This window comes from Equus quagga, chromosome 1, assembly GCF_021613505.1.
Source record: "Equus quagga isolate Etosha38 chromosome 1, UCLA_HA_Equagga_1.0, whole genome shotgun sequence".
Lineage (NCBI taxonomy): Eukaryota > Metazoa > Chordata > Mammalia > Perissodactyla > Equidae > Equus > Equus quagga.
This window is the reverse complement of record NC_060267.1, coordinates 11,071,852-11,098,496: the sequence shown is the minus strand read 5'-3', so window position 1 is coordinate 11,098,496 and position 26,645 is coordinate 11,071,852. Positions and strand designations below refer to the sequence as shown.

Below are 26,645 nucleotides of genomic sequence, written 5' to 3'. Positions count from 1 at the left end.
TTTTTTCAGTTTTAATTTCTAATCCATTAATATTGCTAAGTATAACCCAAATTAAAAAAAGCTCTTTTGGAGGCCTCAATAATTTTTAAGAGTGTAAAGACATTCTGATACCAAAAAGTTTGAGAACAACTGGGGTGGATATTTCCACCACTGAGATAGGAATATTGAAGAAGAAACCAGTTTGGAAAGAAAGATGATAAAGTCTTGCTTAAAACACGGTAAATGTGACGTACCCACGGGCCGGCACAACCAAAGCGCACAAGAGGCAGTTACACCAGTGAGACTGGACATCTAGACCACCAGACTGTTATAGAAGCTGAAACCCTGGATTTTAAGGGAGAGTGCATGGTGAGAACAGTGGCAGATTAGCAGCAGAAAAGGATACTATGAGCTGAGCAGAGGCCTCAGGAACACTATTTAAGGAATAAAGAAGAGGAAGAGGACTCCACATAGAGGAAAAGAAAGTTATAAAAATTAGGAAAGAAAAGAGCACATTATTAGCTATAAATTAAAGAGAAAAAAGCTGGTCAGGGCTTTGAAGAAGAGCAAAAACCCAATTCAACATTAATAACAGCGGGGGAAAATATAATAGATAAATGAAATCCAATATTAATTCCAAAATCTCATTTTAGCCAAGTGTTTCCATCTCTTCTCATACAATACTATTTTCTTATCAGAGTTACTCGTAAACAATAGAATTATTTCAGGTTCATCTTTTTGCCTTCTTTGTTTACCGGTCAGAGGAAATGCAAACAAGTAAGAAAATGACCAAAAAGATAGAGACCGAAAGAAAAGGAAATATCCCGGATGAAATATACGAAGGGAGATGACTGAAGCAGTGACTCAATGAAGAGGCATTCATTCATCCAACAAATACTGAGCAACCATTCTGCAAGGCATCATGATAGGCAGTGTCGAAAACAGCTGACTAATATACCAAGCTGCATCCTCGGGTCATCAGCAGAAGCGACTGGAAAGAGAAATAAAACTTTTCTGATGAGACTGGCACAAGCAGAGGCAACTCTATTCCAAAGGTGGCTCTAGCAGATTCTCAGAGTTCAAAGTCATCTAATTACTGAAATTGAAATGTGTCCTAATTCCACAAAATAACTCCAAAGAAATATTTTCTTCAAGTGTTTGATAGCTATGTGGTCCTGTGGCAATGCTATATTTCTCTGAGTTTTTACACAGATAGATGCAGCTTTGAGATGTAGAGATAAATATTTAAGAAACCCTAACATATATAGTAAACCATCATAAACTCTGACATAAGCTCCAAAACTAATAATAAAGGTCAAAGGGGAATTACCTAGCTGGATGTAATTAGGCTGGAAAAGGCTCCTTCAACTGGCCAACTCTACCCTTTAAATACAGGAAAATGTGATTGTATAAATACGGCCATTCTTTCAAGAAAAGGACTATAAAGGATAAGAATAGAGAAAAGGCATATGCAAACACCCAGAATCCAGTATTACATCCAAAGTGAACCCTAAACAAGAAAGGATATATCATCATGCACAAGCAGTCATTAAAATATTTTCACATCATCATCTTGTGCTTTGGTAGCTGACCTATTTCTAGCTCTAAGCCTGTTATCTGATTGATCTTCAAACTTCTAGAAGTAGCTAGGCTTCAACAGACACTGAACAACCTCAGAAGTATCCGCCTGTCTGAGTTATATTTAGCCTCCATTTTGCACCCCCCGTCCCCATTTTTAGGACCTTGAGAATGGAAGGAAAGTTAATAGCAATGGGTATTCCTAACGTTACTGAAAACTTTGGGGGTGAGGGAGGATTTCATTTCTGACTAACAAGGAATAACAGGGATCATATTTACCTTCCTGGCAGAAACAACTAAAAAACCAGACAAAACGTGTAAAGCAATAGTGTTGTTTTTTTTTAATTGAGTTAATGATAGGTTACAATCTTGTGAAATTTCAGTTGTACATTAATGTTTGTCAGTCATGTTGTAGGTGCACCACTTCACCCTTTGTGCCCACCTCCCACCCCACCTTTCCCCTGGTATCCACTAAACTGTTCTTAGTCCATAATTTTAAATTCCTCATATGAGTCGAGTCATACACAGATTATCCTTCTCTCGCTGGCTTATTTCACTTAACATAATTCCCTCAAGGTCCATCCATGTTATTGCAAATGGAATGATTTTGTTCTGTTTTACAGCTGAGTAGTATTCCATTGTATATATGTACCACATCTTCTTTATCCATTCGTCTGTTGCTGGGCACTTAGGTTGCTTCCATGTCTTGGCTATTGTAAATAATGCTACAATAAACATTGGGGTGCATAGGACTTTTGGGATTGCTGACTTCAAGCTCTTTGGATAAATACCCAGTAGTGGGATGGCTGGATCATATGGTAGTTCTATTTTTAATTTTTTGAGGAATCTCCATACTGTTTTCCATAGTGGCTGCACCAGTTTGCATTCCCACCAGCAGTGTATGAGGGTTCCTTTTTCTCTGCAACCTCTCCAACATTTGTTACTATTAGTTTTAGATATTTTTGTCATTCTAACGGGTGTAAGGTGATATCTTAGTGTAGTTTTGATTTGCATTTCCCTGATGATTAGTGATGATGAGCATCTTTTCATGTGCCTATTGGCCATCAGTATATCTTCTTTGGAGAAATGTCTGTTCATGTCTCCAGCCCATTTTTTGATTGGGTTGTTTGATGTTTTGTTGTTGAGTTGCGAGAGTTCTTTATATATTATGGATATTAAGCCTTTGTCAGATATATGACTTGCAAATATTTTTTCCCAGTTAGTGGGTTGTTTTTTTGTTTCAATACTGTTTTCATTTGCCTTGAAGAAGCTCTTTAGTCTGATGAAGTCCCATTTGTTTATTCTTTCTATTGTTTCCCTTCTCTGAGAAGGCATGGTGTCCGAAAAGATCCTTTTAATACTGATGTCAAAGAGTGTACTGCCTACGTTTTCTTCCAGAAGCCTTATGGTTTCAGGTGTCACCTTTAGGTCTTTGATCCATTTTGAGTTTATTTTGGTAAATGGTGAAAAAGAATGGTCAATTTTCACTCTTTTACATGTGGCTTTCCAGTTTTCCCAGCACCATTTGTTGAAAAGACTTTCTTTTCTCCATTGTATGCCCTCAGCTCCTTTGTCAAAGATTAGTTGTCCATAAATGTGTGGTTTTATTTCTGGGCTTTCAATTCTGTTCCATTGATCTGTGCACCTGTTTTCGTACCAGTACCATGCTGTTTTGATTACTGTAGCTTTGTAGTATGTTTTGAAGTCAGGGATTGTGATGCCTCCTGTTTTGTTCTTTTTTCTCAGGATTGGTAAAGCAATAGTTTTTAAGACACTGGACATCAGGCAATGAAGGACAGTGATTCCTGAGAGATGGGAAACAAGGTAAGCCCTATGATTACCCAAGCTTAATGCCTAGAGAGTGTTTCCAGGTAATGTCAAAAGGAAGGGGGAGCCAGGAGGAACCCAGACAGAGTCCAACATACTCCCTGAGTAGAGAACACAGCAGTGAGAGTTTGAGAAAGCAAAGGAGTCTAGAGTTCACAGAAGAAAGTAAGCCACAGACTGGAGAAAGTATTTGCAAAACATATATCCAATAAAGGACTTATATTTAGAATATATAAAGAACTATCAAAACTCAACAGTAAAGAAACAAACAATCCAATTAGAAAATGGGCAAAAGACATGAACAGATATATTCAAAATCATTAGTAATTATGGAAATGCAAATTAAAACCACAATGAAATATCACTGCACATCTATCATAATGGCTAAAATGAAAAATCCTGACAATACCAAATGTTGGCAAGGATGAAGAAAAACTGGATCATTCATACATAGCTGGGGGGAATGTAAAATGGTGCAGCCACTCTGGAAGACAGTTTGGCAGTTTCTTATAAAATGAAATACGCAATTACCACACCACCTAGCAATTATACTCTTGGGCATTTATCCCAGACAAATAAAAACTTATGTTTATACAAAATCTGTACACAAATGTTCATAGTAGCTTTATTCATAATAGCTAAAAATTGGAACCAACCCCAAAGTCCTTCAACAGGTGAATGTTTAAACAAACTTGGGACCACCACACCATGAAATATTACTAAGCAATAAAAGGGTACAAACTACTGATATATGCATCAACTTGGATGGATTTCAAGGGAATTATGCTGAGTAGGGGGGAAAAAGGTTACATACTGTATGATTCCATTTAAGTAACATTTTTGAAATGACAATATTATATAGATGGAGAACAGATTAGTGGTTGCCAGGGTTAAAGGTTTCTGAATGAGGTAGAGGGAGGTCAAGGTGGTTATAAAAGGGTGAGAGGAAAGATTTTTGTGGGAATGGAGCTGCTCTGAATCTTCACGGTGGTTGTGGATACACAAATTCACACATGATGAAATTCCAGAGAACTACATACATACACACACACACAGAGAGACAAAGGAGTGCATGTAAAACTGGTCAAACCTGAATAAACTCTGCAGACTGTACCACTGTCAATTTCCTGGTTTTGATATGGTACTATACTTATACAAGCTGCTACCATTAGGAGAAACTGGGTGAAAGGCACATGGAACATCATTGTACATGTTTTTGCAAATTCCTGTAAATTAGACTTACAATGAAAAGTTAAAATAAATGATTGAGAAATGAAAAGATTATAGAATTAGTAGAGAAAGACATTTAAAAAGTTATTATAACCATATTCCATACGTGCAAAGGAAAAAAGCATATTAGGTAGAAGAAGTAAAAAAAAAAATCTCTGAAAAGTTAGAGATAAAAATACACTATATAAGACTAATACCAAACTAGAAATTGCAATAGAAGAAATTATGGGAAAAAAACTGGAGGACATAGTAATAGAAACTAACCAAAACAAAAGACAGAAAGAAAAAACACCGAAATAAAATGAACAAAGCCTCAGTGAACTGTGGGATAAATTAAAATTGCCTAATATATATGTCAGTGGTATTTCCCAAAAAGAAAGAGGGAAAAAATATTTAAATAAATAATAATAGAGCCAGCCCTGATGGCTTAGTGGTTAAAGTTCAGCGTTCTCATCACTTCAGCGGCCTGGGTTTGGTTCCCAGTCGTGGAACCACACCACTCGTCGTCTGTCAGCTGCCATGCTGTGGTGGCAGATCACCTAGAAGACCTAGAGGGACTTACAACCATGATGCACAACTATGCACTGGGCTTTGGGGAGGAAAAGAAAAAGAAATAATAACTTAAAAGTTTCCAAATTGGAATAAAATTATAAATACACAGATCCAAGAAGCTCAAAAAACCAAATCAAGCCACATCATTAACAAACTACCTAAAACCCATAATACAGAATAAACTTAAAAGCAGCCAGAGAAAAAGGACATATTACATACAGAGGAACAAAGACGAAGATGACAACAGAATTCTCACTGGAAACTACTCAAGTCAGAAGACAATGGAGTAGAATCTTAAAAGACTGAAGGAAAAAAATTGTCAATCAAGAATTCTATGCTCACAGAAAACATCTTTCAAAAATGGGGGCAAAATAAAGACTTTTTCAGACAAACAAAAGCTGAAAGAATTCATCAGCAGCAGACAAATATGATAATAGATGGAAACCTGGATCTACAAAAGGAATGAAGAGCACCAAAAATGGTCACAATGTGGGTGAATGGAAAAGCCTTTTGTTTGGTTGTTATTTAAATATTTTTTTTAATTATCAACTATTCAAAGAAAGAATAATTTAAAATATATTGTATTATGTGTCTATACAAGTAAAACATATGGCCAGAAGAGGACAATGGCCAGAACAAAAGAAACAGAAGTTGAACTATTGTAAGGTCTTATAATATACATGAAGCAGTATAACATTACCTTCAAGTAGAATGCATGGCCTGTAACTGGAAAAATGGCAATCAACAGACATTCACTTAGGAATCCCAGACAATGGGCTTACTAGATAGACTTTAAACCACCATTTTAAAAAGGACCAAAAAAGGAGGGGCTAGATTCATGGCCTAGTGGTTAAGCTCAGCGCCCTCCACTTTGGTGGCCCAGGTTTGGTTCCCAGGCATGGACCTACAGCACTTGTTGGTGGCCATGCTGTGGCGGCGACCCACATACCAAAAACAGAGGAAGACTGGCACAGATGTTGGCTTAGGGTGAATCTTCCTCAAGCAAAAAGTGGAGGATTGGCAACAGATGTTAGCTCAGGCCATATCTTCCTCAGTAGAAAAAAAAAAGAGAAAAGAAAAAAAAAGGAAAGGAAACTATGACTAAAGAATTAAAGGAAAAGTATGAGAACAATGTCTCACCAAAAACAGATTATTAATAGAAGACAGAAATTGTAAAAAGGAAATAATAGAAATTTTGGACTTGGAAAGTACAATAATGAAAATGAAAAACATCACATCAATAGAGGGGTTAGACAAAGGATGTGAGCAGGGAGAAGAAAGAATCAATACACTAGAAGCTGGGTCAATCACTGTTATCCAGTCTGAGGAAGAGAAAGAAAAAAGAATAAAGAATGAAGAAGGCCCCAGAGGCCTGTGGGACAACATCAAAGATAGCAACAAATGATACTGGGAGTCCTGTGAGAGGAGAGCTAAGGGAAGGAAGAATATATAATGAAATAATGGCCAAAAATTTCTCAAATTTAATTTAAAACACTAAGTCTACAAATCTGAGAAGCTCATCAGAAACCATGGAGGCCAGAAGGCAGTGAGAAGACATATTCAAAGTGTTGAAAAAAACAAAAAGGCTATCAACTAAGAATTCTATATCCAGCAAAATTATCCTTTAAAAATGAAGGAGAAATTGACATTCCCACATAAAAATGAGAGGACTCATCACTAGCAGATCTAGTCTACAAGAAATACTAAAGAGACACAGTCAGGCTGAAATAAAAGAACACTACGCAGTAATTCAAATCCAAATGAAGAAATAAAGAGTAGTGGTAAAGGTAACTACATAGGTAAATGTAAAAGACAGTCTAAATATATTTGTTGTTTGTGACTCTTTTTTTCTATCTGATTTAAAAGACAACTGCATAAAGCTATAATTATAAATCTGTTAATGGGCAAACAACATATAAAGATGTAATCTGTATGATAATAGCACAAAAGAGGGGAGAGGGAACAGAAACATACAGACACAAAGTCTTGTATACTACTATAATTGAGTTGGTATTAATTGAACTACATTCCTACAAATTAAGACATTAATCGTAATCCCCAGGGCAGTCACTAAGGAATATCTCATAAAGGGAATCCACAAAACCACATAAATAACATCATACTTAACAGTGAAAGACTGAACGCATTCACCCCAAGATCAGTAACAAGTCAAGGATGTCCACTTTTGCCACTTCTATTCAACATTGCACTGGCGATTCTAACTAGGGCAATGAGTGAAGAAAAAGAAAGCAAAAGCATTCAGATTGGAAAAGAAGTAGTAAAACAATCTCCATTTGCAAATGACATGATCTGTATGTAGAAAATCCTAAGAAATCCACTAAAAACGAATAAACAAGTTCAGCAAGGTTCCAAGATAGAAGGTCAATATACAAAAATTGATTGTATTTATTTTATTGAGGTCATAAAATTTCATAACATTGTGAAATTTCAGTTGTACATTATTATCTGTCCATCACCAAACATATGTGCCCCTTTACTCCTTATGTCCACCCCCAACCGCCTTCCTCTCTGGTAACCAGTACATTGTTCTCTTTGTCCATGTGTTTGTTTATCTTCCACATACAAGTGAAATTATACGCTATTTGTCTTTCTCTGCCTGGCTTATTTCACTTAACATAATATCTTCGAGGTCCATCCATGGTGTTGCAAATGGGACGATTTGTCCTTTTTATGGCTAAGTAACATTCTATTGTGTATATATAGATATATATATATATATCTATATATATATACACACATCTTCTTTATCTATTCATCAATTGTTTGGGCACTTGGGTTACTTCCACATCTCGGCTATTGTGAATAATGCTGCAATGAACATAGGGGTGCATAAGTCTCTTTGAACTGTTGATTTCAAATTACTTGGATAAATACCCAGGAGCAGGATAGCTGGGTCATATGGTATTTCTATTTTTAATTTTTTGAGAAATCTCCATACTGTTTTCCATAGCGGCTGCACCAGTTTGCATTCCCACCAGGAGTGTATGAGTTTCCTTTTCTCCACATCCTCTCCAACATTTATTATTTTTTGTCTTGGTAATTATAGCCATTCTAACAAGTGTAAGATGATATCTCAGTGTAGTTTTGATTTGCATTTCCCTAACAATTAGTGATGTTGAACATCTTTTCATGTGCCTGTTGGCCATCTGTATATCTTCTTTGGAAAAATGTCTATTCATATGCTCTGCCTATTTTTTGATCAGGTTGTTTGTTTTTTGTTGTTGAGTCATATGAGTTCTTTATATATTTTGGAGATTAACCCTTTGTCAGATATATGATTTGCAAGATTTTCTCCCAGTTGGTGGGCTGCTTTTTCATTTTATTCCTGATTTCCATTGCTTTGCAGGAGCTCTTTAGTCCTATGAAGTCCCATTTGTTTACTTTTTCTTTTGTTTCCTTTGCCCGAGTAGACATGGTATTCAAAAAGATGTTTCTAAGACCAATGCCAAAGAGTGTACTGCCTATATTTTCTTTTAGGAGTTTTATGGAGAGTAACATCAGAGTAAACTTTCCCAGTAATCTTCCCCCTTCAACATACAAGGAAAAATCATCCATACTCCAACAGAGGACACCCAAACACAACACAAATAATGTTGAAGACACACACGCAGCCATACAATGGAGGGCGGAGAGGTTGGAGCCCCCCTTAGAGGAGGTGGAAAGGTGTAAGAGAAAACTTCACTCCCTCCTCTAAAGACTGCAATCCGGGACCATGGGAGGCCTCTGAGAGGGAAGGAACAGGGGAAGGGACGTTCATTTGTGGGAACATCAAGGATCCCTAAGGGTCTCTGCAGCCTAGAGGGAAGCCCTCTACCAGGGCAAAAGCTTTTGCGGGGGGTGAACTCATCAAGCCAACACCCCAGGAGAGCAGATAGCGAGAGCAGAGTGAGAAAACCCTGAGAGCACACAGGAGAAGGCGCCCCTCCTCCCACCCGCCCAGCACAGCTCCACTGCTGGGGATCTCGGCTGAAGGCAGAGGGCTCAGGATACACAGCTCTTGACCCCCACTCAGTGGGGATAGGAGGTACCTGCGACCAAACAATACCAGGATGCATAAAAACAAAGCCACCCCCTCTAGCAATATCAAACATTCTATCAAATCTCCAGACCAGAGAGAAAATGACAAGTACCCAGAATTCAGTCCTGAGGATGCAGAAATATGTAATCTAAATGACAAAGAATTCAAAACGGCTATCATCAAAAAACTCAATGAGGTAAAAGAGAATGTAGAGAAACAATTCAATGAGTTCAGGAGCTACTTCACAAGAGATTGAAACTATGAAGAAGAATCAATCAAATATTAGAGATGAAAGACACAATGGAAGAAATAAAACAAAATACAGAGTCCCTCAATGCTCAAATTGACATCATAGAGGAGCGTATCAGCATAACTGAAGACAGACATGTTGAAATGCTCCAGACAGAGGAGGAAAGAGAACTAAGACTAAAAAGAAATGAAGAAAGTCTCAGAGAGGGGCTGGCCTGGTGGCACAGTGGTTAAGTGCACACATTCCACTTTGGCAACCCAGGGTTCACTGGTTCAGATCCCAGGTGCAGACATGGCACTGCTTGGCATGCCATGCTGTGGTAGGTGTCCCATATATAAAGTAGAAGAAGATGGGCATGGATATTAGCTCATGGCCATTCTTCCTCAGAGAAAAGAGGAGGATTGGCAGCAGTTAGCTCAGGGTTAATCTTCCTCAAAAAAAAAAAAGAAAGAAAGAAAGAAAGAAAGTCTCAGAGAAATATCTGACTCAGGAAATGCAACATAAGAATTACAGATGTTCCAGAAGGAGAAGGAGAATGGCGTAGAAAGAGTATTCAAAGAAAGAATGGCAGAGAACTTCCCAAACCTAGGGAAAGAGATGGATATTCACATGGAAGAGGCTTCCAGATCTCCTAGATGTCAATGCAAAAAGACCTACTGCAAGGCATATAATAGTAAAACTGGCAAAAATTAATGACAAAGAAAGAATACTAAGGGTAGCAAGGCAGAAGAAAATAACCTACAAAGGAACCCCTATCAGGCTTTCAGAGGATTTCTCTGCAGAAACCTTATAGGCTAGGAGAGAATGGAATGACATGTTCAAATCTTTGAAAGACAGAAAGTTTCAGCCAAGAATACTCTATCCAGCAAAAATATCCTTCAGATATGATGGAGAAATAAAAACTTTCCCAGACAAACAAAAGTTAAGGGAGTTCGTAGCCATGAGACCTCTCCCCATTACGAGAAATCCTCAGGAAGGCCCTCATACCTGAGGCAAAAAAACAGGGAGAAAGGGTTACAAAGGACGGAGTAAGGAGATAAATAGGTAGACAGAATCAGAATAGGATAGCAAATACTCAAGTATAGCATTAAAGATAAAGGGAAGGAAAACACCAAAAACAGAAATAATCCTGTCATTTTAACCACAAACTCACAACACAAGATGGAATAAGGTATGAGAAAAACAACTTAGGAGGGGAGGAGGAAAGGGATTGAATTGGTTTAGACTGAGGAAATAAGAGGCCATCAGAAAATGGTCTATATTATACACGAGATTCTGAATACAAACCTCATGGTAACCACTAAACAAAAAAGTAGAACAGACACAAATAATAAATAAGGAGAAAACAAAGAAACACATCATAAAAAACTATATAATTCCATGGGTAGGCCAAAACACACACGACAAGAAACAAAGGAAATGCAGGAGAACTGGAAAACAAGTGATACAATGGCAGCACTAAGCCCTCATATATCGATAATCACCCTAAATGTAAATGGATAGGAGTTTTATGGTTTCATGTCTCACCTTCAAGTCTTTCGTCTATTTTGAGTTAATTTTTGTCTACTTTCATTCTTTTGCATGTGGCTATCCAGTTTTCCCAACACTGTTTATTGAAGAGACTTTCCTTTCTCCATTGTATGTTCTTAGCATCTTTGTTGAAGATTAGCTATGTAGATGTGAAGTTTACTTTTGGGCTTTCAATTCTCTTCCATTGATCTCTGTGTCTGTTTTTGTGCAGCACCATGCTGTTCTGATTACTATAGCTTTGTAGTATATTTTGAAGTCAGGAACTGTGATACCTCCGGCTCTGTTCTTTTCTCTCAGGATTGCTTTAGCTACTCAGGGTCCTTTGGTGCCCCATATGAATTTTAGGATTCTTTGTTCTATTTCCATGAAGAACGTCATTGGGATTCTGATTGGAATTGCAGTGAATCTGTAGATTGCTTTACATAGATGAACATTCTAACAATGTTTATTCTTCTAATCCATATGCATGGAATATCTTCCCATTTCTTTATGTATCATTGATTTCTTTCAATAATGTCTTATAGTTTTCACTGTATATGTCTTTCACCTCCTTGGTTAAATTTATTCCTAGCTATTTTATTCTTTTTGTTGCCACTGTAAATGGGATTGTGTTCTTGACTTCTCTGTTAGTTTGTTATTAGAGTATAGAAATGCAATGATTTTTGTAAGTTTGTTTTGTACCCTGAAACTTTGCTGTAGTTGTGGATTATTTCTAATAGTTTTCTGATGGTTTCTTTAGGGTTTTCTATATATAAAATCATGTCATCTGCAAATAGCAAGAGTTTCACTTCTTCATTGCCAATTTGGATACTGCTTATTTCTTTTTCTTGCCTAATTGCTCTGGCCAAAACCTCCAGTACTGTGTTGAATATGAGTAGTTTAAGATTGCTTATTTGCAATTTTTCTTATTTGTTAAGGTAGGCCCATATTGCTAGGAAATTTCCCACTTAAGACTGCTTATGCTGCATCCCATGAGTTCTTATGGTGTGTTTTCATTTTCATTTGTCTCCAGATATTTTTTGATTTCTCCTTTAATTTCTTCAATGATCCATTGGTTGTTCAAGTAGCATGTTGTTTAGTCTTCACAAATTCGTCACTTTCCCAGCTTTTTTCTTGTAGTTGACTTCTAGTTTCACAGCATTATGGTTAGAAAAGATGCTTAATATGATTTCAATCTAACTGTATTTTTATATATAAGCAAAAAACAATCCAAATATGAAATTGTGGGGAAACAACATTCACAATAGTAACAAAAAAAAATACTTAGGTATAAACTTAACAAAAGAAGTGTAATGGAGTAGCATTTTAAAAAAAGTGTAAGACTTGTATATTGAAAACCACAAACTATTACTGATCGAAATTAAAGAAGATCTAAATAAGGGGAAGATATCCCATGTTAATGGATTGGAAGACTTCATACTGCTAAGATGGTACACTCCCAAAATTGAGTTACAGATTCAATGCAATCCCTACCAAAATCCTAGCTGGGCTTTTTGCAGAAACTGGCAAACTGCTTCTAAAATTCACATGGAAATGCAAGGCACCTAGAATAAACAACACAATCTTAACAAACAAGAACAAAACTGGAGGACTCATATTTCTCAATTTCAACTTACCACAGAAAACTATAGTAATCAAAACAGTGTCATAGTGAAACAGAATTGAAAGCCCAGAGATAAACCCTTACATTTATGGTCAACTCATTTTCTACAAGTGTGCCAAGGCAATCAAATAGGCCAAGGATAGTCTTTGCAACAAATGGTGCTTGAACAAGTAGATATCTATGCATAAAAAAATAAAATTTGAATCATAGCTTACATCATACACAAAAATTAACTCAAAATAGATCACAGGCCTAAATGTTAACATCTAAAACTATAAAACTCTTAAAAGAAAACACTGGAATAAATCTCTGTGGCCTAGGGCTAGGCAAAACCTTCTCAGACATGACACTAAAAGTATAAGCAACAAAAGAAAAAATAGATCAGGTGGACTTCATCAAACTTAAAACTGTTGTCTTAAGCAAAACCATCAAGAAAGTGAAAAGACAACTCATAGAATGGGAAAAAATACTTGCAAATCATGTATCGAATAAAGTGCTTGTATCCAGAAAAAAGAACTCTTACAACTCAATAATAAAAAGACAAGTTATTTGGGGTGGTCCCAGTGACACAGTGGTTAGGTTTGCACACTCTGCTTTGGCACCCCAGGGCTCATGGGTTCAGATCCTGGGCATGGACCTACACACTGCTCATCAAGCCATGCTGTAGCAGCATCCCATGTGCAAAACAGAGGAAGATGGGCACAGATGTTAGCTTAGGGACTGTCTTCCTCAAGCAAAAGGAGGACGATTGGCAACAGATGTTAGCTCTAGGCCAATCTACCTCACAAAACAAATAAAATAAAATAAATAATAAAAAGACAAGTTATCCAATTTTTTAAAAAGCAAAGGATTTAAGTATACATTTCACCAAAAAGGATATATAAAGGGACAACAAGTACATGAAAAGATGCTCAATATCATTCTGTCATCAGGGAAATGCAAATCAAAACCAGGAGATACTATGTGACACCCACTAGGATGGCAAGAATCAGAAACACAGACAATAAGAAGTTTGGTGAGGGTAGACAAATGGGGACCCTCATACACTACTGGTGGGAATGTAAAATAGTGCAGCCACTTTGGAAGCAGTTTGACAGTTCCTTAAAATGTTAAAGACAGAGTTACCATATGATCCAGCAATTGCACCCCTAGGTATATACCCAAGAGAAATGAAAACATATGCCCACGCAAAAACTTGTACATAAATATTTATAGCAGCATTATTCATAGTATCCAAAAAGTGTAAACAAATCAGATCTCCACCAATGGATGAATGGATAAACAAAATGTGATATATCCACACAATGGAATATTAGTCAGCCATAAAAAGGAACAAAGTACTGGTACATGCTACAACTTGGTTGAACTTCGAAAACATTACACTAAATGAATGAAGCAGATGCGAAAGGTCATATATTGTCTGATTCCTTTTATATGACATATCCAGACTAGGTAAATCCATGGAGACAGAAAGCAGATTAGAAGTTACCGGGTGATAGGGTGTACAGGGGAATAGGGAGTGATTACTTAATGGATTTGGGGTGGTTTATGGAGTGATGAAAAAGTTTTGAAACCGGAGAGAGTTACTGGTTACATAACATTGTAAATACACTAAAAGCCACTGAACTGTATAATTTAAAATTGTTAATTATATGTTATATGAATTTCACTTCAATTAAAAAAAAGAAATCCACTTGGAGGGAAAAAAGTGTATGTTCATACAAAGATTTGTACACAAATACTCATAGCATAGCTTTATTGTAATTGCCAAAAGCTGGATCAACCCAAATGTGCATCAGCAAATGAATGGATAAATAAATTGTGTTATAGCTATAAAAGAGATTGCAACTCAGCAATAAAAAGGAATAACCTATTGATACATGCAACAATATAGATGGACTTCCAAATAATTATGCTTAGTAAAGAAAACCAAACCAAAAATAAATAAATGTAAGTATACACTTTACAATTCCATTTATATAAAACTCTAGACAATGTAAACTATTCTATAGTGACAGAAAGTTGATAAGCAGTGGCCTGGAGATCATGAAGGTTAGGGGAAGGATTACAAATAGGGATAAGGAAATTTGTGGGGGTGACGAATACATCTAATATCTTGATTGTGGTGATAGTTTCATGGATGAACACAGATGTTAAAACTTAACAAATTGTACACTTTTACTATGTATAGTTTATTTATTTAATATGTACAGTCAATTGTACCTCAATTAAGCTCTTTTTTGAAAAAGATAGGCAAAGGGGAAATAGGGCAACATACTCATGCTCACCACTCAATCACTGATAAGGTGGTAATAAAAAGCAGTTTTACTTTACTGCTGAATGTACAGACAACACCTGGCAAAATTAAACATGGGGACCACTGAAAGTAGCATATAAATTTGTATTTTTATAAACTTAAAAATACTTCCATTAACCTACATTATAATTTCGGAGATGCTCAATCATTTTTGACTGATCTTCAGTCAGTAGTGCTAGAAACTCTCCCACTTCTGGCAAGTACTACGGTTAATGTGATCTGTAAATAAGCATTTAGATACACCAAGAAAGGTCCTACAAGAAACCCTAATAAGGTTCCTAAAAGCTAAAAATACCTGTGAACAATATCTCAAGTGTGACAAAATTAACAAAAAGACTCCTATTATCTATATTAATCACCTCTTAAGAATTTCCTAGTTATAGATATTTACCTTTTGTAGATATTTACTCAAATAAATTTAAACTATTTCAAAACTTTTTATCTACTTTCTAAAAAATTAGATAAGTTTTAAGGTTAAAACCCTACGCTGGATTTTTCTTTACCAAAAAGTATGTCCACTGTTTTAAAGACAAACAAAAGTATGATGCATTCACTAGTGGGAGAAAGTTATGGAAATGGGGGTGAAGTTTAATCAGTCCAAACCACTTTACATTCATGATATTTATGCCAGGTGAGGAATGACATTATCTAACCCAAGCTACCATCATCTCTCACTTCCACTACAGCAGGAGACTTTATTTTTTAATTCAGCTGAACTCAATCTTGGTGGACTCTCAATGTCTCAATTTCTTCATCTATTAAATAGGTACAATAACATTTGCAACCTCATGAGGTTGTGAGAGGATTAAATGAGAATACAAGTACAGCACTAAGTTTGTTGTCTGCACATAAAAAGTTCTCCACAAACGTTACCTATTATTACCTGCATAAATGTTCAGCCTCCATGAGTCCAGTGCTGGAATGGCATCACATATAAGAAACAAGTCTAACCTCAAAAAAAAAAAAAAAAAAAAACCAAAAGTAAGTTAAAAGCAATTTAAATCTTAATATATTGACACTCTCAAAATAAAGAGATCTATTTCAAAATCCACAGCAGCTCCTTAATATCTTCTTTCCCAATTCCTTTTGCTCACAATGTTTCTCATAACCATATGCTCGTCCTGAACCCTCTACATACATCCCTACTCTTACTTCACAATAAAACACTCTGCTCATTTGGCTCTTTCCCCTCTATTGATCCCCTACAAGCAGTTCTCAGTCCACTTTCTAATATAAATTAATCCTCCAGTTTTACTCCTAGAAATTCTTCAGCTATTTTTTTACCCATCATCCTTTTACAAAATAGATCTAGAAACTGAGCTAAGAGGTCTAGAATCTCTCTTAGTAGGTGAGAAGCAAAAGTTAAGAGAGGCCAGAGACAGAATTTTTCGAGTAGAAATAAATACTGCAAACACAAAATTTAATATATCCTCACCCCAACTGCAGTATTTATTATTATTATTATTATTATTATTGCTATTACAGGAGTCTAAAGGCTGGCTGCTGCTTAATCCACCTTAGGAACCCTGAGTGCTGAGTGCCACCACTGGAACCCTTAATATACCCAAGCCAGTCTGTGTTCTTGGAAGCCCTCAAAATACCCAACCCCACTGTGTTCTACGCTGAAGTGAGGAGTATCCCTAACTCATCATTTTGTTTTACACCATCCCATGAATATCACATCACTAACATCTGCCTTCCCAATATCATACTAAGATTTCTACGAAAAAGCTCTTCTAGTTTCTTCAGAGCCCCTAGACCTCAGGGCTCTGGCATCAGAGATGTGTGGAAGCTTGGTTAGGGTTGCCAGGCATGGGTAGAGGATATTGCCCTTCCTCTTTTCACTACCAACCCTGATCCTGAAACATTGCTTGTATGGTTAATTTCTTCCCAGGAAATGCCTTGTTCTCCCCTATGCAAAGAAATTACTAGTTGCCTTTGCTCACAGCCCCTCAAGCCATGCCCAGTAGTGTCTGATTTTTAAGCGGGCACAGAGGGTTCACACTGAGAGGCTTGCCACACCAAGAGATCACTTCCCCAACTCTGAGTCAGAGAATCAGGAGCAGCATAATTCAAAGCACACACTAGTACTTATTGCTGTGATGGTTTTCTTGGCCTATTTGTAATCTTAACAAAATTAAAAGTGGAATACTTTCTAAAAGAAGTTCAGTTCCTTTCTGTTGTCCACCCTCTACAACCCCCATCCACCTTGCAGTTTTTTAATAAAATGCAACACCCTCTTAACTAGTCTCTCTAATTCCACTCTGGGCCTCTGCTGTTCTCCCCAGAGAAGCACGAGTGGTCTTTTAAAAATGTAAATCAGATCATTCAGGTTTCTTGCTCAACCAGCTTCCTCCAAACAATGGCTTCCCATCATCCCAAGCAAGGGCTATAGAGCCCTACAAAATCTGGCCCCTGCCTATTCTTGAACACACCAAACCACATACTCTTCACCAGGCCTTTGTATTTGTGGTTCATCTTGCCTAGAACACTTCTCTCCCATCAAGGAAATGCTGTTCTGCCTCCTTTCAAGTAATACTTCATGTCACTACGAAGTGGTCTTCCCTGACCACCCAATCTGATATATCCCCTTCTCCAGGACTCTCAATCACATCATCACATCTATTTCCTTCACAGCACTTATCATAATCTGTAATTGTCTTATTTACTTATTTGAAAATTGTCTATTTTTTCAAACAAGAATGTAAGCTCTTTGAGGGCAGAAATTTTTCGTGTCTTATTCATATCCATACCTCCAGTGCCAAACAGTGCCTGACATATAATAAGCACTGAAACCATTTTCTAATTGTTTGATTCATTTACAAAGCTAAGTACCACTTCTGAAGCAAACTTAGGTTTTTTAAAACTTACTTGTACAGCCAATAAGATGGCCCAGCTGTCAAAACCCTGCATTCTCTTGCTCATTCTAACAACTTGCCTTGTATTCACCAAAAGCTCCCATCCTTCCTCAGAAGGTAAAATGTGCACTCAGAAAATAAGATGGCAATTCTATCCGGCAACACTGTTCTCTGGGTCTGTGGCAGCAGCAACTGCCAAAGATCTGGCTACCAGCATTGTAGTGAGCAGTGCCTCACAGCCCAGAACAACCAGGCTAAACTGACCCAAGCTGCAAATGCCTGTGAAAGAATCACGGTCGATGAGAGATCTGTGAAGCACTCCAAATGCCTTAAAGATAACCTCACAGGAGTGGGAAGATTCAGTTCAGCCATCTGACTAGTGGTGCATTCTATAAAGCCTTAATAATGACCCTGTCACCATAAAAACAGATACTTTTGTCCTAGCCTTCTAATCAGCTGCATTTAGCAGCCAACATCCATCTTTTGCAATAAAATGCCACCTTTGAGTTCCTATTCCTATCAAATTATCACTGGGTTTGGGCAATAGATAAATCAGAAACTACAGTTAACAAATCTACTTATCTGGGACCCCAGGCAATTAATTAAACTTACTTGGAAAAGGAGAATAGCCTCTAGTCACCTGGATCTTAACAACTGTAACACTTGGGCACACCAAAATGGCTATAATCTGAAGAACAGCCGCATGTCACTTCCCATGGTGCTCCTATACTGAAAGTGACCTTCCCCTTCCAAAATAAATAATGTTTAAAGTCAGCTGAATCTTGAACAATGACTCTGACTTTTCTCTAAAATAAGGGCTATGACAGCTACCTTAGTGAGAGGCCCAATAAACTCAGGGCAAGGGGCTCATTGTGCTGACACTGTCACCTCATCTAGGACTTCAGCTGATTCATCCCGACGGGCTGACAGGTCACTGACATCTCCACCTTGCCCAAGACTCTTGTTTATTTCACATATAAAAACACTGTCTACTCAGGACAACTGCAATCCAGACACCTTCTCCTGCTATGAAGCCTTTCCCTTCCTGACTTCATTGAGCATCTTTGGAAAATTTTTTTAAAAACCTGTCATTTCAGGCGCCTATTAGTAACTCTGGGTGACTAACAAGACATGGAGGAGCGGGGAACAGAGCCCATAAAAGGACCGGAGTGTTAACCCTCAGCAATTACCAATTCTTTAAAAAAGGATTTAAAAAGATCAAAACCACCTGGGGAAGAAATTGCTTCAGCATTAACAGATGTTTGATATTATTACGGTAATTTGGAAAACAGTTGCAAAGTCAGGACTTGAAAATATCTAATCCTTGGCCACACCAAGTAATCTCAGAAGACATCCTTTAACCCAGTAAGCTTTGTTCTAAGATGAACTTCAAGAAGAAATACAAGTCAGGCAATTACAAAAAAACCACAAACTATCCACTACATTTAAACAGAAGGGAGGGAGGAAGGGAGGAAGAAAGAGAGAGAGAGAGAGAGAGGGAAAGAGAAAGAGGAACAAGGAAGAACGATGCCCACTGTTATAGATTAAACATGGCGATAAATTATTTGCAGCAATCCCCATCAAGAAGTAGAGTTCCTTTCCCCACCCCCTGAATCTGAGCTGGCCTCATGACTTGCTTTATCCAATAATATGCAGTATGAATGATACTGCTCAATTTCTGAGCCCAGGCCTTAAGAGACCTTCCACTCTCGCCCTCTTGGAACCTAGACACCATGCAAGGAAGTCAAGACAGCCTGCAGGAGAGGCCATAGCACCCTGGATGGCAGCTCCAGCCCAATGCTGGACAATGTTGGAGTGAGACTATCCAGGCACAACTTCACCTAGCCAATCTGCCAAGTGAACACAAACACATGCCCTACTATACACACACATCCCTCCTTAAAATCCTTCAAAGACTCCCCACTGCCTATAGGATAAATTCTGCACCCCTGAGCAGGGTACTTAAGTTCCTTTATTATCTGGCCCCTGGCTACCTCTTCTCTCTCTCCACACATCCTGCGTTCCATAACAAATTACTTGTAGTTGACCTAGAAAGCTATGCTTTTTCTCACTTCAGTATCTCTGGATATATAATGCACCCTCTATCTAGAACAGCAGTTCTCGAAGTATGGTCTCAGGAGGTCTACAAGGTCAAACTATTTTTAGAATAACAAAATGTTATTTTTCATAATAACACTAAGATGTTATTTGCCTTTTTCACCATGGTGACAAAAGCAATGTAGGTCTAACTGCTAGTGCCTTTGCATAAATGACGGCAGGGGCATCAAACTGTATGAGTAACATATTTTTCATCACCCCACATTTGCAGTTTAAAAAAGAACAATAAATTTTACTCACAAATGTCCTTGATAAAGCAGTAAAAATTAATAATTTTATTAAATTTCCACCCTTGAGTACATGTCTTTTTAATATTCTAAGTGACAAAATGGAAAGTAAGCATAAAGCACTTCTGCTGCATATCAAAGTACAGTAATAATCTCAAGGAAAAGCAACTGAGCTGCAAGCTGAACCACTTTTTTCATGAAATACTATTATTTCTTGAGGAAGCAAGTGACAGGCAAACTACGGTTATTCAGACTTGGGTATGAGGCAATATTTTTCACAAAAATGAACGAGGGGCCAGGCTGGTGGTGCAGCGGTTAAGTTCGTGCATTCCGCTTCAGCAGCACAGGTTCACCGGTTCGGATCCTGGGCATAGACCTAAGCACCGCTTATCAAGCCATGCTGTGGTAGGTGTCCCACATAAAATAGAGGAAGATGGGCACAGATGTTAGCTCAGGGCTAATCTTCCTCAAAAAAATAAAATAAAATAAAAAGAACAAAGTGAGCCTGTTACGAAAGAAAACAAATGATGATAGTATTTCTTGCCAGTGATAAAATTGAAGCTTTTAAGCTAAAATCAGAATTTTGAAAACGTGTATCTGCTGTGAGCTTGACAGCTTCTGAATACTTTAAGACTTTCCTGATGAAATGGTGGTGATATTAATGAATGTGATTTTTTTTAGTTGTATAATGAACTATGTCAAACATTTGGAAAATCTGCATAACTCATTGAACCATTATTTTCCAATTAACCAATTCAAGATGTTTCAAAAATCATACACGGGTAAAAGAGCCATTCAATGTACAAGACAGATAAATGATTTTAATGTCACCAAGTACAAAAATTCATTAACATGGTTTCAGATTCTACATTGCAAGTAACTTTCAGGAAATAACCACTTGTTGAGTTTGGATATAGTATCAAAGAACATTCATAATTACCTGAACAAGTTATTAAAATATTCCTCTCTTTTCCAACTACATATCTCTGAGGCTGAATTTTCTTCATATATTTCAACCAAAATGACATATTGTAACAGAATGAATGCAGATGCAGATATGAGAATCCAGCTGTCTTCTATTGAACCAGACACTAAAGAGATCTGCAAAAATGTAAAACTCTATCCCTCCTACTTCTCACTAAATTTTTTGTTTTAAAAAAGTTATATATTAATATGTAAAGAGCTTATTATTTTAATGAATTAATAAATATTTAAATATTTTCTTAGTTTTAATTTCTAATACAGTAAATATAATCCACATAAATAAAAGTTCTTTAGAGTCTGTAATAATTTTTAAAAGAGTTAAAAGGTCAGAGACCAAAAAGTTTGAGAACTGCTAATCTAGAATTTCCCCTGCCCTACTTGCTCTTCAAGGCTCTGCTCCTCCAGAAAGCCTTCCCTGATAGCTTAGGTAGAGTTACTCCACTATATTTGCTTACAGTGGAGAGCGAAGATCACACTCATAGGCACTCAATTAATGGTGTGTTGAATGAACAAGGCTAAAATGCAACGCAATGCTCAGTGCTCCACTCAGGGATGAAACAACTTCAAATTGGTTATTTTGTATATATGCACCATGACTAAATCCTCTCTCTCAAATCTTGAATCAACTGCTGGTAGAAATGTAAACTCCATATATTTTTGGAAGGCAATTTTACAATATCTATAAAAATTACAAAAGTATATGCCTTTAGAAATTTATCTTAACAATTATTCCAAATATGCAAAATGACATACATACAAGATTATTCATGCAGCACTGTTTGTAACTGCAAAAGACTGGGAAAAAATCAAAATGTCCTTTAACAAGAGAGTGATAAAATAAGCAATACATAAACACATCCCATAAGACTCTGAAGACATGAAGAATAAGGAAATTCTTGACGTACTTACAAGTTATATCGCTAAGTGAAAAGAGCAAGACAGAATCATTTTTCTAATAAGGAAGAAAAAGAATATATATACATGTCTACATGTGTATGTATATTTTATGATTAAAAGTACACAGAATGCACAAAAACTGGTAATATTAATTGCCTCTGGAAAGAGGAATTGAATGACGTGGGTTATAGGAGCAAGAAAACTTCACGCTACTTTTTTCTATCCTTAGAATTTTGAACCATGTAAATGTAATGCCAATCCAAAAAGTAAATCTAAAAATCTCTAAGAATCTTCATTTCACATAAGGAATAACTTCTCATTTTTTCTCTAGTCTCAAAAGATATCAATCCCTAATTTTCAACTATATGTTCAATACCGCCTAAAGCAGATATCTATAACTGACAGAGAATAAGAGCTGCCACCATGAAGCCTCTGAAGTAAGCAAGCCTTTGCGTTCAGTGGTTAACTAATGATTCTGGGGTAGGGTCAGGATCTTTATCTTTTACCTTACATACTTTTGAATTATTTAAATTTCTTACAATTATTTTTGTAATTTGAAAAATGCCAATCTCTGTAAGATTGAAGACAGTAAACAGAAAATCTATAGTCCTGACCTTAATTGGAAATATTAATACGAACTTGTGATACACTTTTTTTTTTTTTAAGATTTTATTTTTTCTTTTTCTCCCCAAAGCCCCCCGGTACATAGTTGTGTATTTTCAGTCATAGGTCCTTCTGGTTGTGGCATGTGGGATGCCGCCTCAGTATGGCCTGACAAGTGGTGCCATGTCCACGCCCAGGATTCAAAATGGCAAAACCCTGGGCCGCTGAAGCAGAGCGCACAAACTTAACCACTCGGCCACAGGGCCAGCCCCATGATATACTTTCTTTAAAAAAAAAAAAGGGGCCGGCCCATGGCCGAGTGGTTAAGTACACGTAGTCCACTTCGCCAGCCCAGGGTTTGCCAGTTCCAATACTGGGTGCAGACCTAGCACTGGTCATCAAACCATGCTGTGGTGGCATCCCACATAGAAGAACAAGAATGACCTACAAGTAGGATATACAACAATGTACTGGAGCTTTGGGGAGAAAAAAAAAAAGGAAGATTGGCAACAGATGTTAGCTCAGGGCCAATCTTCCTCACCAAAAAAAAAAAGCAAAGCATTTTTTTTAAAACGTCACTTTATTTCCTAGGCTTGTTTACTGAAAATGACAAGAAACAACGACCAAACCACTAAGCAAATGAGTACCTCTTGCACCCAGACTGTGGTCTCTAAAAATCTTTTCCCCATAAAGGAAACAGGGTTTTAGGGGCAATGGCTGATCCATGCCCAGGAATGGAAATGTAATGGATGATGTGAGAACATCATGTCAGCCAGAAAACAAAGAAACTATCAAAGAATGATAGGATCACAACAAAAAGACATTGCAGCCAACTTGAGCAGATTCCCATTTGCCAAGTTGAAACAATCAATGAGACATCAATAAGGATAAAACTGAAATTGGTTGAAACACATAAATATGCTTAAATTGGAAAATTGATAATGACAATTTTAAAAAGCCTTATCAGTCACTTTTGCAGGATATTAGTGAACGAACTATTTTGAAAATGGTAATACCTCTTCATTAAAAGAAAGACTCAAGAATTTGTCTCGACTTTCCTACACAAGTTGTACGTCAGAGTAACCAAATCGGTGATCAAGGGAGGTATCTCTTTATAAAAGTATTCCAGCTAAAACAAATTAAGAAATGATACAGGGTCGGCCCGGTGGCTACTGGTTAAGTCCACAAGCTCCACGACAGCAGCCTGGGGTTCACGGGTTCGGATCCCAGGTGCAGACCCACATACTGTTCATCAAGCCGTGGCAGCATCCCACATATAAAATAGAGGAAGACTGACAAAGATGTTAGCTCAGAGACAATCTTCCTCACCAAAAAAAAAAAAAGAAAAAAAAGAAATGATAGAATTTGAATATCACCATTTAGTAACCTCTAATAAAGTTCAACGAAGGGATATAGACAATGATCATCAATGGCTGCTGACATCATAAAAATGAGAGTAACAGACATCACACACCTCCTCCTAATGAAAGTCAACTATAAAGTATTCTAGCCAAAAACTTCAAATTTGAATCTGATCGAGCCTCTAGACATAACTGCCAATTTGAAGAAAATACAGGGGACAGAGAAACATGTTAGATGACACCATTATGATGTCAATCACTAAATCCATCTGTGGGAAACTACTGAACAGATGACCTAGTTTCTTCAAGAAATAAACTGCAAAGAAAAAAAAGAGGGAGGGAAAATCTTTTAGATTAAGAGATTTTAAATATATATTGACCAACTAAGGTACAGACTTTATTTGGGTCCTATTTTAAACACACAGGCTATTTTAAAAATTATGATACAATCGGAAATATGAACACCAGGTACTTAATATTAAGGAGTTATTGTTAATTATTTTAGATGTACAAACGGTTTCATCTTTTAAAGTCCTTATTTTTTAGAGATATATACCAAAATGTCTATGGATGAAGTAATATGTCACAGATTTGCTTCAGAATAATCAGGAAGGGGGGTGGCAGGAGTACAGAAGAAACAGGATTAGCCATAAGCTAATAACTGCATATGGAGGTTCATTTTACTATTCCCACTGCTTTTGAATGTTTGACATAATAAAGTTTTTTTAAAAAGCCAAATATCAAAAAAAGAAAAATATATATGTTTGAAATATGACCCCTGAAATGAATTTGGTATACTAATCTTTTCTTGAAGCCCAGTTCAGTTCCTACCTCTTCCCTCCCTTTCTATATTGATTTTTCTTTTCTTTTGTATTTGTTTGTAATTTAGTTAGGCTCAACTAACTTCTACTGCATTGTTTATATTACAGAATCTAATCCATTATATCTGCTGGTGTTTTGATGATTAAATATTCATGTTTTATCTCTGCCACTAGACAGTAAAGTCTTTTAACATACAAAAAATTTTTGATCGCACAGTCCTAGAATGATACTAAGCCTTCTCATGGTCCCAAGTACCATATCTAACACTCGAGTTGTCTCTGAAAAATCCTGAGACCAATGGAAAAAGGCAATATTCTTCCTTGTCACCCCAAAGGCTACTATATGCTAAAATTAAGTCTTTACTCTAGTAAAACATTTAATACTGTCTTCTTCAAATTTTACAGGGGTCCCTTTGGTGACATCAAAATGCTAGGTCTCCAACAAATTAAGGAAAACTCCTAGAGTTCAAATGGGCATATTTATACTCTTTCATAGAAAGAGAATTATATATTACTAGGTTTAAATAGAAATTTTCTTAGCTAAGGGATTGATTAAATACATTGAAGTTATTTAATAAGAACTTCAGCTGCAATATAAAAAGAGAGCTTACCCAGTGAAACAGTCACAAAGTCCAGGAACCAAAGAACTCACCAGTGAACTGGAGACCAATCGAGTGCTGGAGAACAAGTCTATTAGAGGACTTACCAGTTTTAAGAGTTGATTTGTAGCCCTTTTAAATAATTGATTTTTCCGTCTAGTTATAAAAGAAATTCATGTTCTTCGTAAATAGAGATAAGCAAAAAGAAAACAAAAATCATCCCACTACCTCCTTCATAACATTGTGCCTCAGTAAACATCGAGTCCTTTGAGGCTAGCTCTTTTCTCCAAGGAACACAGGTCCCCCTCTTCTAGAACTCACCTATGGGAAGCCCCAGCAGGAAGGAAAGGAGGGGAAAAAAGCATGTCAGCTTAATTCAATGAGACTAATAGGTAGATTTGTTTTTCAATTTTTTTACATTTTACCATTTGTATAAATCCAGGGTCAGAAAAAAAATACATTCCAGTTTTAAGAATTTTTCTTGATTTATAATAATTTTTTTGGCATTTTTTCCAGTGCCCCTAAAATGTCTTACTATAGTAGCAACAAAGTCCTACATTTCCAATTGCCAAATCAGGTAGCAAACACATCATATTCACTCTATATGTATCTTACTCTACTTTAACTTATATTTAAATTAGTTACTCAAAATAACCACTCCTTTTACTTGCTATTTCTTATGTTGAGGTCCTACCCAATTCCATCAACAGATTTTCATATTTCATGTACAGTTAAATATACATGGAGTAACTCAATTTCTCCTCAAAATATCCTATACCAGTCTGAATACACACACATGCAAAACAATTCCAGTGTTGGGGCTGGCCTGGTGGCCAAGTGGTTAAGTTCGCGCACTTCGCTTCGGTGGCCCAGGGTTTCCCCAGTTCGGATCCTGGGCGCGGACATGGTACCACTCGTCAGGCCACGTTCAGGCGGCGTCCCACAGGCCACAACTAGAAGGACCCACAACCATAACATACAACTATGTACTGGGGGGATTTGGGGAGAAAAAACAGAAAAAAAAACAAAAAAACAATTCCAGTGTCATAAAACTCACCCACAAGTACCAAAGTGTAATGCTCACCAGATCTCTAGCTCAGATGAAGTATACAAACTGTCCTTATCAAGCATAATTTGGGAAGACACTGGGGAAAGGACGGTGGATAGCCTCCAGCAATTCACCTAGGAGGGAAAAAATTCTCCCTTTCACACCCAGAGCCTAGGCTTTAACAAGTTTTCCACAACAGTCAAATAAAAATCTCAGAACAGTTC

General features: G+C 37.0%; 1 protein-coding gene across 23 annotated transcripts in view; it reads right to left on the bottom strand.

The window, feature by feature from the left end:
- The window catches only part of R3HDM2 (R3H domain containing 2), a 128,838-nt gene that overhangs the window by 86,241 nt on the left and 15,952 nt on the right, over positions 1 to 26,645 (bottom strand). For 22 of the 23 annotated variants that reach the window (XM_046662513.1, XM_046662539.1, XM_046662567.1 and 19 more), the window contains exon 2: positions 15,789 to 15,851. The gene's annotated coding sequence lies outside the window, so the exon portion shown is untranslated. Of the gene's footprint in view, positions 1 to 15,788; positions 15,857 to 26,645 lie in introns of all 23 variants that reach the window. The other variant, XM_046662521.1, reaches the window with a different exon arrangement.